At 49.3% G+C, this 13,079-nt stretch overlaps 1 protein-coding gene across 5 annotated transcripts in view; it reads left to right on the forward strand.

The window, feature by feature from the left end:
• The first annotated feature begins 1,521 nt into the window (after nt 1-1,521).
• Nucleotides 1,522-13,079, forward strand: part of DAAM2 (dishevelled associated activator of morphogenesis 2) — a 120,198-nt gene continuing 108,640 nt past the window's right edge. For 2 of the 5 annotated variants that reach the window (XM_047858424.1, XM_047858431.1), the window contains exon 1: nt 1,548-1,638. The gene's annotated coding sequence lies outside the window, so the exon portion shown is untranslated. Of the gene's footprint in view, nt 1,639-2,209; nt 2,363-13,079 lie in introns of those variants that run through there. The other 3 variants (XM_047858425.1, XM_047858426.1, XM_047858427.1) reach the window with 3 other exon arrangements.

The raw sequence follows: 13,079 nt of genomic DNA on the forward strand, positions 1-13,079 counted from the left end.
GATTCATCCTGCCAGTGGAGCCTTGATGGGAGGAAGGGGATGGAGGGAGGTGGCAGTGAGCTATTATGCTCAGGAGGGCAAACTGACAGTGACCAAACAGCAGGGCTGTGGGCCCTCTGTGGCTTGGACCAAAACATTTTGGCTGTCCCCCACCAAGAGGCCCAGGCCCAAGACTTGGCTCCTTCTGGCAATCAGCCCTAACCAGCTCCTGCCAAAGGGGTAAACACATTCCAACTCCTTGAATCCCTGCTGCACGGTAACTGTGGTTAAGACACCCCCCCCCCACCTCTACCCCATCTGGGCTAATGGAAAGTTCACTAAAGTTGTGTTTTTTTAGTGATGCTTTGCGGTTATCCGTGCTCCTTTCCGTTTAAGGGGAGTTGGATACCTACACATTTATGTTATCGAACTGCATGAGCAATTACGTTTATTCTCCAATCCTCAGGAATCACGAAGGATAAAGCATTAGACCTCTTTTTCTCCACTCTTGAAAGATGGCCCTTAAGCCAAGCCATTTCCCTAAGCCCCTTTAGCTAGGTGGAGGGACAGACGATCGCTGGTTCCGGGTCTTAAACGCTTAGAAAACTGCATGGGTCATCATCTGGTGTGGGCACCATCAGCCTGCACACTCCTGGGATTGTGGGGGGTGTCAGAGGTGGAATGCTCACCCTGAGGATGGTGCCAATCATGGAAGAGACCGTTGCTCTTGACTGAGGCAATTTCCAGTCCCAGTCACAGAGGTGGATCACAATCACATTGAAGAAAAAAAAATTAAAAGCAATTTTTTAAAAGCATGAATAAGAGCTATTGTAAACGGCTCAAACTCTCTATATAAGCAGTAAAGTAAGATGAATTGACTGGCACTGAGTTGGAAAAGCTATACAGAGGCAGGGAGTGTGGAACGTAATTTAATAAAAATAAACTTTTTTTTTTTTTTTTTTTTATACGTACACACTCCCAAAGAAGAAATGGAAAAGTTGTTAGGGTGTGGACCAGGGCTTCTAATTAGCTGTTCTGGTCTGCCTGATTTATCTCTATCCCGGCCCTAGCACCTTCCTGGGACTCCTTCTCCCACGGGAGCACACTTTGGAGAACAGAGGCATCCCCCAGCACCTGACCCCGCGGCCGGCTCAGACCAGGTCTTCCAGCCCCTTCCCCAGGGGAGGAGCGGGCAGAACCCCCCCCCCCCCCCCCCCCCCCCCCCCCCGCTGCCCAGGTCGCCACTCTGGCCTCCTTGACCCTTACTTGTTTCCCAAACAGAGGGAGCCCTGGGAAGGCTTCTTGCCAAAGTTGGAAACAGCTACCCTCATTGTCTGCCTCGCCCTGCCGGCCGCGCTCGCCCTGCCTCCCTCCCCTCCTCTCTGTCTGAAAGTGTGAAAATTACAAATCCCAAGGAACTGCAATCAGAACTCTACCTAGGGAACGTTCAGAGTATCCTTGCCATAAATATCCCGCTCCAAGACGCCTGACGTCAGAGCGGGGCGGGCGGGGGCGCGGGCCGGCCGGGCGGGGAGCCGCGCCGCCCGCTCTCGGAGCCCGGGGGCGCTCAGAGGAGCCGGGGCGAGCGGCGGCCGGCGGCGGCGGCGGCGGCGGCTTCGGGGCTGCGGGGAGCGGCGGCCGCGCCATGGGGTCCTCGGAGTAAGTGCGCGGCCCTGCCTCTGCTCCGCTTCGCGCCGGGCCGGGCGGGGCGGCGGGGCGCTTTCTGCCGGCACCTCCTCGCTTCTCCCCCCCTTGCTTTCTCTGCACCGCCGAGAGGGGACTGCAAAGGCGGCCCCTCCGCGGGCTGCCTGTTGTGTTTTTGCAAAGTGTTTGCGGGAGCCAGCGGCCCTCGAGGGGGCTCCCGGGGCCTGTGTGCGTGTCTGTGTGTGTACGGGGCGTGATTTGCGTGTGTGTCTGTCTGTCGGTCTTGGCACATCTGGACGCAGGAAGTGTCTTTGGAAAACTTTTTTTTTTTTTTTTAAAGAAATGCTTTTTTTGTGTGTGGCTTTGAAATCGGATTCCTTGTTGTCACAAGTGGACCAACGAACGTTAGCCGGTACCCCCCAAACTGACAACTTCGTGGTGGTGGCTCTTCCCGGGGCTCAGCCTTGTGCCTTTATTCGGGTGATTTAACTCTTCCCAAGCCCCAGCTCCCACTTGCAAACTTGGCCTCTGGCCAGCAGGCAGGGCAGGGGGAGCGGGAGGTTCTTGCTCTCAGCCGCAGTGGGGAACCTTGGGCGAGAGAAGGAGCATCCCAGAAAGGGGGTCCTGACTCCAGGGACCTCGGCACCTGTGGCGGCCGCCCAGCCTCCTGCTGTGGCCCTGACATCAGGCAATGAGACTTTGACTTAATCGAGGAAGGCAGGATCCGGTCTGGAGGCAGGTAATTAATTGTAAGGAGGATGAGGAGGAGGCGGCGGTGGGGCCAGGACACTGCGGTTCTGGGTCGGGTCCTGCCCCGGGAGAGGGATGGATGCGTCTGTCACATGTGCCCAAGGTGAGGGACGCGCCTGGTTCTCGGGGAGCGAGCGCCGCGGTGCCCCAAACAAGATGCAAGCTCCTAACATAAAGAGACATGTCTGAACCGTGGGGTGGAGGAAGGGGGGTGGTGGGGGAGAGGGAGAGAGATTTTTATCAAAATTGAACACAGATTGCTGAGGTCTGGGCTTGATTTAACTCTTCTCTCTCTGCCTTGGCTACTTTTCCACAACTCTGTGGTGGATTTGCAAAGTTCCTGGGAAGGTGGGAAGGCAGATTACGCCTCTCCAGGGAACACTCCCTGGAGGGCTTTCCTTGAAGTCTACAGGGCAAAGAAAGCAACTTCCCATCTTTGTAAAGTTTAGTTTAGTGCTTCTCCCTCTTCTGGGTTTGGTGTCAGTTTCTTGGATTTCTCTGAAAAGTGGGCTACTGGAGGGGATGGATTTTCCCTAGGAAGTAGAGGGAGATTGTGCTCTCAGATAGGAGGCTGGGGTGCAGGCCGTGTGGGTCCACCAGCCCTGAATGGCCCACTGCACATCGCTGGATGTCAGTGTTGGGTCCAAGAACCAGTGACCACAACGAGAGACTTTTCAGCTCTGCCCTAGCCTGGTCTCTGGTTTTATATTTTGCAACAGAGCCAGCCTACAACGTTTGAGTGGGAGGAAGGTTGCTGGACCCTCCCTGTGTCCTAGGAAAAAAAATGAGAGAATGTACAGGACAGGGAGGAAATCTAGATGTAAAAACGGACCCACAGGAAGTTCGAGATTTGGGGTGGATTTTAGAAATTACACAAATTGACCCTTAGGGAAGCAGACAGCAGTGTCGGAAATAGACTCGTTTTCGCTTCAGGAGTTATGTCTTTGCTTTCAATGTGATGAAGAAGAAGGAAACCATCCCAAGGGCCGTGTAAACAAAAGTGCACATAACGGTAGCTGGGTACCGAGGCATGCACGTGCAGGCTCATGTTTATTCGTTTGTCACTGTGCGGGGATGGTCCTGGCCTCTGCCGTGACAGCACACACAGCCTATTTCTCCTCTGTGCTGGGAGCTGCATCCGACTCCCGGTGGTTCTTCCTTTACAAAAAACAACTAGGCTATTATGGTCTTGCTGCTGGCTAGTTGCACGCTCACTCCTGAGTTTTCAGAACTGTTCCTCCACATCCTGGGATGCTGAGTGAATACTCGTGCCCCCATCAGGACAAGAAGAGGAGAGAAACTTGTCCTGGGCGTTAGAACTCTGAAAAAAGTCAGGAGTTCAGGAAGCGGGAGGCGGAGAGGGCAGGACCAGTAGGGAGGCCTGTGAATGTGTTTTCTTTTGGTGAGTGTGGGGGAGGTGGAAAGCCTACTGCTTTCTGTGGGAACATGTTCTCTCCCGGGTCTGCTTTCCCAACCCCCCGCCCCCGGAGTTTTTGAAACTAAACAGGTTAGACTCTGCCCCTTCCTGAAGAGCCTGGGATCCAGGGGTAAAGGCAAGGGCATGCCTACCTGCAGGTGGCTGGGAGGCAGCAAAATCATTAATGAGGCACAGGCTTCTTTGATTTTAGTGGAGCCAGTGGAAGTACCAATTTTAAACATCGCCACTCATTCCCAATATTTGCAAATAGAAGGCTGAAGACCCAGGGGCAGGGGGGACCCAGAGGAGACAGACTCTCAGAAATACTCTCGTCCCATCAGAAGACTCCTTCAGGCCAGTCGAGGGCTTTCAACTCTTTCATCGCGTGGGGTTTTTCTGGAGCGTTGGTGGGATTCTAACCTTTCTGGGATTGCTGTGGGAGACATTTCAACAACTTCAGACCCAGGTCGAATTCCCAGGCCACTGATCTCCCTGCTTCTTCTGTCAGCTCCAGCTTCTGGCCTGCTCTTGGGTCATCTCTGAGATGAGAATATTTAGAGAGGATGCATTCTCAGGCTCCCCTGAAGGTCCGAAGGGCAAACACACCTGGCAGGAAGAACAACTTGGGCTTTGATAGCAGAGGAGGTCTCCACAGCCAGAGCCTCTGTGTTTGGGGATCCTGTGTCCTTTGGCGCTGGACTTGAGGTATACCCCGGCAAGATGGAAACAGTGCAGACCTCAGAGAAAATTGCCCTGGGAGAGAATTAGGAACCTGGCATATAAGTTACTTTTTCCTTCTGCGTTTTAGCTTCCTCATCTGTAAAAGGAGGATAATTACCCCACAAAGTTATTACAAAAATGATATTTATGGAAAAGAACTAAGAACAGAGCTAGTGATGTTGTAGATCCTTGATAAAGGGGATAGCATAATTTTATCTCTTCATTTTTCAGCCATCGGGAGTCTAGGTTTTGGGGAAAGGACCTTTCCCCAGCTCTGGCCACCTGTTTTCCATTATTGAGGGCCAGTGGGTGGCAGTCCTAGGGCCCAGGTTACCCGTATTTCTGCCCTCTAGAGAAGGTGACCAGTAGAGTGAGCCTGCGTGAGCATGTGGGAGAAGGTAGCAGGCATCCTGAGTATCTGATCTGGAAACCACTTCTGTGGTGGAGATCTCTCAGGAGGGAGAAGGTTGTATGTGTGTGGCGGGGGTGGGGCAGGAAGCTCGAGAACCAGGTGAGTCTTGTAGAACCAGCCTGAGGTCGGAGGTTGATTAAGCAGCCAACTCCGATGGGTTGTAAAGTATGGACGTTCAGCTATCTGTAAGCATCTCTGGGGCATATGGGGTGGGGCGGCTGCCCCCGGTTGATACACTGTCTTGGGGAGTTGGCTAGTCCATCGGACAGTACTGGAGAGGGCAGCTGCAGGTTCTCATGGCCCATCGCAGAGCTTTTAAGTTATCCTTCAAGTTGACATTTAAGATGTTGAAGATCACATTTGTTTCTGTTTTGTTCAAGCTCTCTCTTTAACTGTGGCCTGGGATGACTTTTCAGAGGCTCAGCCAGTGGCCAACTTCTCTTGAGATGGCCCAGATCGGGGGATCAGTGAATTCCTCGCTCCTGGCAGTATCTGTTTCTCCAGCTCCCTTCTCACATTTTTTGGTTTGTTTGTTTTTTGTTTCATTATGAGGTTATAAAACTGCACTGTCAAGATGCTGTGCAGAGGGAGATTGCTTTTTCTTTGGATTTGTATGTGTCGTTATGCTAGTAATGTGCAAGGTTTATCAGACTATGGGTGTTAACAGGTGCCGTGGGGTTCTTTCTGGGTCTCCTGTACACAGAAAAAAAAAGAGCAAAGGGAAAAAAAACCTAGAAAAAATAAACTTTAGGCAGTTTTCTATCTCTGAGTCCTGGCCAGAGGGGAGCTGAGTTATTTGTAGGATGCCTCGCCATGCAGTGGAAGGAGCTTCTGAATCAAGTAGACCCAGGTTTGAGTTCTGGAATCCCCAGGTTCCAAGAAATGCATTGTTTCTGATCCTTTTTCATCTGTCAAATGAAAACAATGACTCTTTTTACTTCCCAGGGTTGTACTGAAAATGAAATATATATGGGAAAGATCTAGCGAAGTGCTCGGAGCTTAGCAAAATGTTAGTGCCTTCTCCCTCTCTGGTTCTAAGCTTAAGAAAGTGCATGGCTTTGGACATTTGTCCATGAGTCAAAGCAAATAAGCTACTTATTCAGGGCTTAACATCAGTGCTCAAAGGTCAGCTATCTCAGCCTGGAGATGGAGACCTTTAATACAAAAGTGAGGCGGCACAGATCAGTGTTCCCCATGTCAAACAAATAGCCCCATGTGATCCTCTCCTGGAAGAAAGGAAAGGCCACCAGCTCACTGACCCATGAACCCGGGCTATTAGCGAACCCTCCATACAGATTGTTTTAGAAATCCCAAACGCTGTCTTGGTTCAAAGAATCAAAGTCAAAACTGGGGAGAGAAGTCGTTGAGGCAGTACCTACCATTAAAACGGAATAATAATGACAAGGTAACAATAGTACCTTACATTTATGTAACGGCCTACCGTTTGAAAGGCATGTGGCCTCATTTCATCCTTAGAATAATCCTATGAGATTGGCCTGCACCCTGTTTTACAGCTCAGAATCTGAGAGCTTAAAGGACTTCCCCTCTTTCACACCGTAAGTGAGTGGAAGAAACGGGAAGGCAATAGCTGCCCAAGCAGTTCTGTTGCATCCCTGGCTGCACCTTAGAATCACCTGGGAAGCTTGTAAACATGTCAAAACCTGGGCTCACCCCATGGCAATTAAATTAGAATCTCTGGGGAGTGGGGCCCAGGCATTGACAGTTTTGTAAGCTCCCCAAGTGATCTGAAGTGTGAGTGAGAGAGCCTAAGGTCTAAGGAAAGAGTGAAGGGTCCCAAGGTTAATATTCAGGGTAGCAGGCATGGGTGAACCACCCCCCTCCACACACACACACACACACACAGAGCCAACTCTTTGCTTAGATTACACTTCATGAGGGCAGGCACTTGTGTGGTGTTCCCTGTATCCCCCTAACCTGGGGTCGTGCCGGGTACAAGGTAGACACTCAGTAATTGTTGGCTAATTGAATGAAAGAATGAACAAACTACTGTAGATTAGGAGCCAGGAGTTTCAACAGCCAAATCCAGACTGCTGGCCTTGTTTTATAAGTAAAGTTTTATTGGAATGCAGCCATGACATTTGTTTATGTATTCTCTCTGGCTGCTGTCATGCTAAAAGGGCAAGAGTTGAATGTTGTGAAAGAGACTGTATGGCTCAAAAATATTTACTGTCTGGCCCTTTAACAGAAGAAGTTTGATGGCTCCTGCTCTGAATCTCAGACATGAACAGAGAGTATATCTTAGGGAGGGACATGACGGCATGGTGGTCCAGAATGTGGGTTCTAGAATCAGACAAACCTGTGCTTGCATCCTGGTGCGCCCCCCTTACCTGTTTTAAGACCTTGCATATTATTTACCTCTCTGAGTCTGTTTTCTCACCTGAAAAAGGGGGATGATAATAAATAATACGGCCCTCGCAGGATGGTTGAGAGGATCGTCAGCCCCTGGCCTCGTGGAAGCACTCAACAAATGTTAGCTCTCGCTGTAATGGTTGTAGTTTCTGGCAATTAACCAAGTGAAAGGAAACGAACTAGATTAAAGTCAAAATCCAAAGCCAGGATTACAGGCAGAGTAAGGGATGTGGTAGGCAAAGATAATGAGCTGGGGTGATGAAGAAAAACTGGTTTCGGAGGTAACAGGTGTCCTTTTAAAAAAATTTTTTTTTCAACGTTTATTTATTTTTGGGACAGAGAGAGACAGAGCATGAACGGGGGAGGGGCAGAGAGAGAGGGAGACACTGAATCGGAAACAGGCTCCAGGCTCTGAGCCATCAGCCCAGAGCCCGACGCGGGGCTCGAACTCATGGACCGCGAGATCATGACCTGGCTGAAGTCGGACGCTCAACCGACTGCGCCACCCAGGCGCTCCAACGGGTGTCCTTTTAAGATGGCACAGGTCAGGCCAGGCCCCCCGGGTGTGTTAGTGCGATGCTCCTGAATGTCTGGCTGCTGTGTCGACCAGCAAGTCCCATCATTCCTCCAGGGGATAATTTTGGTTTTATTGCACTTAACCTGGTCACAAGCATATCCTACCTCTGTATCCTTGTTCATAGTTCTGTCTACCTGAAAGGACCTTCCTCAGTCCTTGTCTTCCTGGTCCACTTGTCCTGCCAGGCTTGCTCAGGTGTCTGCTTCCCCCTGTAATGCCCTTTGCAAGGCTTTCCCCGCCTGCCCCAATCACTCCTTCTTCCTCACTCCCACAAACATGGCACACAGCTCTGTCATAACATTTAACACATTGCATTAGCAGGCAAGGAAGAACTGAGTCTCCTTCATGCCTTCTACATGTTTGGCGCTCATAAAAGTCAAAGTGCCTTGTTGAATCCACACCTGGTAGCCCAACAATGTCAATTACACCCTTGGTTTAACTCCGTGATTTCTGAATTAACTCTTGAGGAAAGAGTAGGGCTTTGCCCAGGTACTAATGGGATTGCAAGAACAAATCCCCATAGTCAACCATATAGAACCACCCAGTTTATAGACTATGTGGACCCTTTGTGGACCATCTCTGTACTCTCTGTTGGTTCTTGCCCTCTGGAACACCTCTCCTGAGGAGTAGCCAGGGACAGGGAAAGATGAGAGAAACATAAAACCAAGCCTTTGGCTTCTTGTCGGCAGATGTGGTGAAAAGTCGGGTTTTGGCTTCTCTGGGCTTTCCATGTATATGTGCCAAGATAATTGGGAGTTGGCTTGTTATGGTCAGCATCGCCATTTGACTACAGAACATGTTGCATAATTTTTATAGATTTTAGTGGCAGATTTATTTTGATGGCAGATGCATATTGTGTGTGGAAGAATATTAAGATAAAGTTCTCTTCTAATGATTAAGGGGAGGGCGCAGAAAAATCTCGGCCTTTTGATCAACCCCTAGTGGACAACTAGGAGCTGCCCTGATGGAGGTGAGGGGGGAGAGAAAATGAAATAATACTTTTATATGGGACCCCACTATGCACATGACACGATGCTGATACTTTAAAAAGCATATTCTTTGATTTTTCCAAATTATGAATAATTTTTACTTAAACAAGTGAATGGGCATCATCTAGAAATACAAAAAGACAAGTGGAAAGTGAATACCCCCTCTCCACACCCTCGCAATTAATGTCAATAGCCTAGGATTATATTTGTCTTTTCCCTTGTTCATACAAATACCTGCAGGTGTGTATTCAGGCATAGCGGCTGTTGTTTGAATGTTTTTCATGAAACTGAGTCTAGCTGCACATTACTCTGCAGCATACTTTTCTTCCCCTTGAGCATCTATCAAGGTTATCCCTGCAATGCATCAAACTTCTTTTTATTTTGTCTGATTTCTTTAGGCCAAGACACCCACGGCTCTATATATTTGAGATCATGCCATTCTTGTGGGGTTATTTATTTTAACATCAGTCAGTTATTAAACATGGTTTCATCCTGATGATCACCAGTTTGGGTCCTTGCGTCTGACATATGAAGCATCCATCACCCAGGAAAGCTGCATTCTGGCACTCAGGCTGAGTGATTGATGTACCTAGCCCTGGCGACCATCTGGGATATGAGTGCACGTTTTGTGTGGGCCTCGTTTGTCCCCTGGGAAAGCTATTGGGCATCAGGCCCTGTGGCCAACCCCCCCACCTTCTCATCAGTTTAGCCTTCCCTGCTTGGTTCTCCTCCATCACTGCCCATGCAGGAAGGCAGTAGAAAATGTCAAAGACCGGGGCGCCTGGGTGGCGCAGTCGGTTAAGCGTCCGACTTCAGCCAGGTCACGATCTCGCGGTCCGGGAGTTCGAGCCCCGCGTCAGGCTCTGGGCTGATGGCTCAGAGCCTGGAGCCTGTTTCCGATTCTGTGTCTCCCTCTCTCTCTGCCCCTCCCCCGTTCATGCTCTGTCTCTCTCTGTCCCAAAAATAAATAAATGTTGAAAAAAAAAAAAAATTTTTAAAAAAAAAGAAAATGTCAAAGACCGATCCATTAGATGGGAGAACCGTCCCGATGGAACAAATCAGGCAGTGTAATTTAATGGTCAGGCGTGAAGACTCTACACTCAGATCACCTGGGGCCAAATCTCTGAGTAGCGGGCATATACTGTGCCACCCTGACCCTCGCTCTGGCCTGACCCCAGTGGCAGGTGGCGCTGGCAGTGGTCAGCCCACTGAAGAGAGTTGCCCTGCCTATCATCACTCCTGCCCACACTCCTCTCTTGGGTCACCTGCATCCAATGATTGATGGGCGTGATGAAGGCCTGGCCCCTCTAGACCAATGTGGGAAGATTCTGAAGGGCATCCCAGCTTCAGGGCTCCACATGGGGTTGACTGAGGCTGCGTGGTGAGATGATGACCTCAAGAGCCCTTCCAGAGAACCCCCTGCCTGCTCCAGAAATATTGACTACTTCATATGAACTTGTTTTGGAGCAGCCCATTCTTTTTTCTTTTTTCTTTTCTCTTTTTTGTATTTTTGTATTTTGCATTTTTTAACGTAAATCCAAGTTAGTTAACATCTAGCGTAATAATGATTTAAGGAATAGAATTTAGTGATTCATCCCCTACATATAACACCCAACAAGCATCCTCCTTAATGCCCTTCACCCATTTAGCCCACCCCCCACCCAACACTCCTCCAGTAACCCTCACTTTGTTCTCTGTATTTAAGGGTCTCTTATGGTTTGCCTCCCTCTCTGTTTTTTTTTGTTTTTTAATTTTTTTTTTAACGTTTATTTATTTTTGAGACAGAGAGAGACAGAGCATGAACGGGGGAGGGGCAGAGAGAGAGGGAGACACAGAATCGGAAACAGGCTCCAGGCTCTGAGCAGTCAGCACAGAGCCTGACGCGGGGCTCGAACTCACGGACCGCGAGATCGTGACCCGGGCCGAAGTCGGACGCTTAACCGACTGAGCCACCCAGGCGCCCCGTTCCCTCTCTGTTTTTATATTATTTTTGCTTCCCTTCCCTTATGATCATCTGTTTTGTATCTTAAATTCCACATTGGAGCAGTCCATTACTTTCTAGTCCATTATTTCTAGAATATGACACAGTGCATTCTTGTGCTCTATTCTGTGTGTTTTCTAGGTGAGACCCAACTAGGTTTCCTTACAAATAAGGTGGTGTCCTAACTGGATAGACTGAACAAATGTTTTAATTTTTACTGCCAAATTTTCATTTGCCCCCGCCTCCCCATGCTAGGCTGATGGGTGTAGGTGTATCTGTGTAGAAGCTCAGATGTAGGTGTATCTGTGTAGAAGCTCAGGATGGCTTTGTTGCCATCCTGTCTGGAGATGGGGGGCACTGGACAAGTTGACCTTTGGGAATTCCTTTGCATCTTGCCAGTGTTTCTATAATACTGAGGGGCGCAGTCTCAAGAACCCTGCTGGTCCACTGGGAGGCTGCCTTCCTGCCCCCATATCACATAGGTATTCACGTCATGCCGGCATGGGTCTCTGCCAGATCTGATTTGCCCTTAGGGAGTGTTTGTTTCTTTCTGCTTTGTCCTAAGCATGGGGGCAACCTTTGGTGCTGTGTTGAATATTCAGCCTTTCGGGTCACAGATACTGATGGCCTGCCCGCGTGCCAAAGCAAAGCTTGCCTGTGTGATGGATGCACCGTGTGCCCGACTCAGGGACCTAGACTCACAGCTCAATATCTGACCACATTCCTGGAGGGCAGTGTCAACCCTCCCTCACTTCCTCCCAGACACCGCGTTCCCCAGCCTCAAGGTCCCAGGACCAGGTGGCAAGGGAAGGGAGTAAACTCCATGTCAGCAGGAAGATGGGTCAGTATTCCCACACCGCCAAAGGTGGCTTGAAGCAAACTCAGAGTTTCTGTGGACTTGGGGCAGTAGTAGGGCCAGGCCATTTTAACCCTTTTCTTTTTAATCTCTGTCAACATATTTATCAGTCTGTTACCTGTCATGTGGCACTGGGCTAGGAGCTGCCCAGAGTTAGGAACTGCCTTTTCTAGACACACAGATGATGATTCCCCATCACTGCGGCCCTGAATGGGTCATGTTATTGATGTCTGTGCCTGTCTAAGTGAAAGCTGGGGCTACCAGAGCCGATAGACCGGATTTATGGGCACAGCCCCTGGGTTCAGATTCAGGTTCCAGTTCTCGCTAGCTGTGACGTCGTGCGTGAGTTACTTTACCTCTCTGGGCCTCAGTTTCCTCATCTGTAAAATAGGTTGTGATAAAGATAAAGTTCATGCATGATTTGGTAAAAAAAAAAAAAAAAAAAGAAGCCATGACACCAGGGCTGACACATAGGGAACACTAAGAAATGTTAGCGATGATGATGATGGAGGACAGCCACCAAGTCTCATTAGCCCTGTTCACCCAGCACCCTGCACGGTGCCCGGCACAGAGCTGTAGGGTTGGGGGGAGCAACACTTTACTTATATTATTAAGTAAAATATCTGACTGGCTTTGCTCAGTGTGCTACTTAGTCTGATCTACTCTGTACCACAAAAAGAAATACATTTTGCATTTTAAAGTTTTTATAACTTTTTGTTGATGTTCAACATGACTGAAAAATGCAGTTTATAAGTATGTAGCCCAATGGATTTTCACCCACTAAGCATACCTGTGTAGTAAGTATCCAGATCAAGAAACAGAATATTCTTTTTTTTTTAAATTTTTAGTGTTTATTTATTTTTGAGAGAGACAGAGAGAGAGCATGAGAGGCAGAGGGAGAGAGACACACACACACAGAATCCGAAGCAGGATCCAGGCTCTGAGCTGTCAGCACAGAGCCCGACATGGGGCTCGAACTCACGGAGTGGAAGATCATGACCTGAGCCGAAGTCAGCGGCTTAACCAACTGAGCCACCCAGATGCCCCAAGAAACAGAATATTCTAAAGCCCCTGCCTCCCAACTGTCTCTGGGCTAAGAAGCCCCCATGCCTCCTTCTGGCTACTCCCCTTCCGTAATCCTGACTTCCAACGCAGTTGATTAGTTTTGCCTGTTCTTCTTTTTTTTAATGTTTATTTTTGAGAAAGACAGAGAGTATGAGCAGGGGAGGGGCAGAGAGAGAGGGAGACACAGAATCCGAAGCAGGCTGCAGTCTCTGAGCTGTTAGCACAGAGCCCGACGTGGGGGTTGAACCCACAAACCATGAGATCATGACCTGAGCTGAAGTCAGATGCTCAACCAACTGAGCCTCCCAGGCGCCCCTTG

Source organism: Prionailurus viverrinus, chromosome B2, assembly GCF_022837055.1.
Source record: "Prionailurus viverrinus isolate Anna chromosome B2, UM_Priviv_1.0, whole genome shotgun sequence".
Lineage (NCBI taxonomy): Eukaryota > Metazoa > Chordata > Mammalia > Carnivora > Felidae > Prionailurus > Prionailurus viverrinus.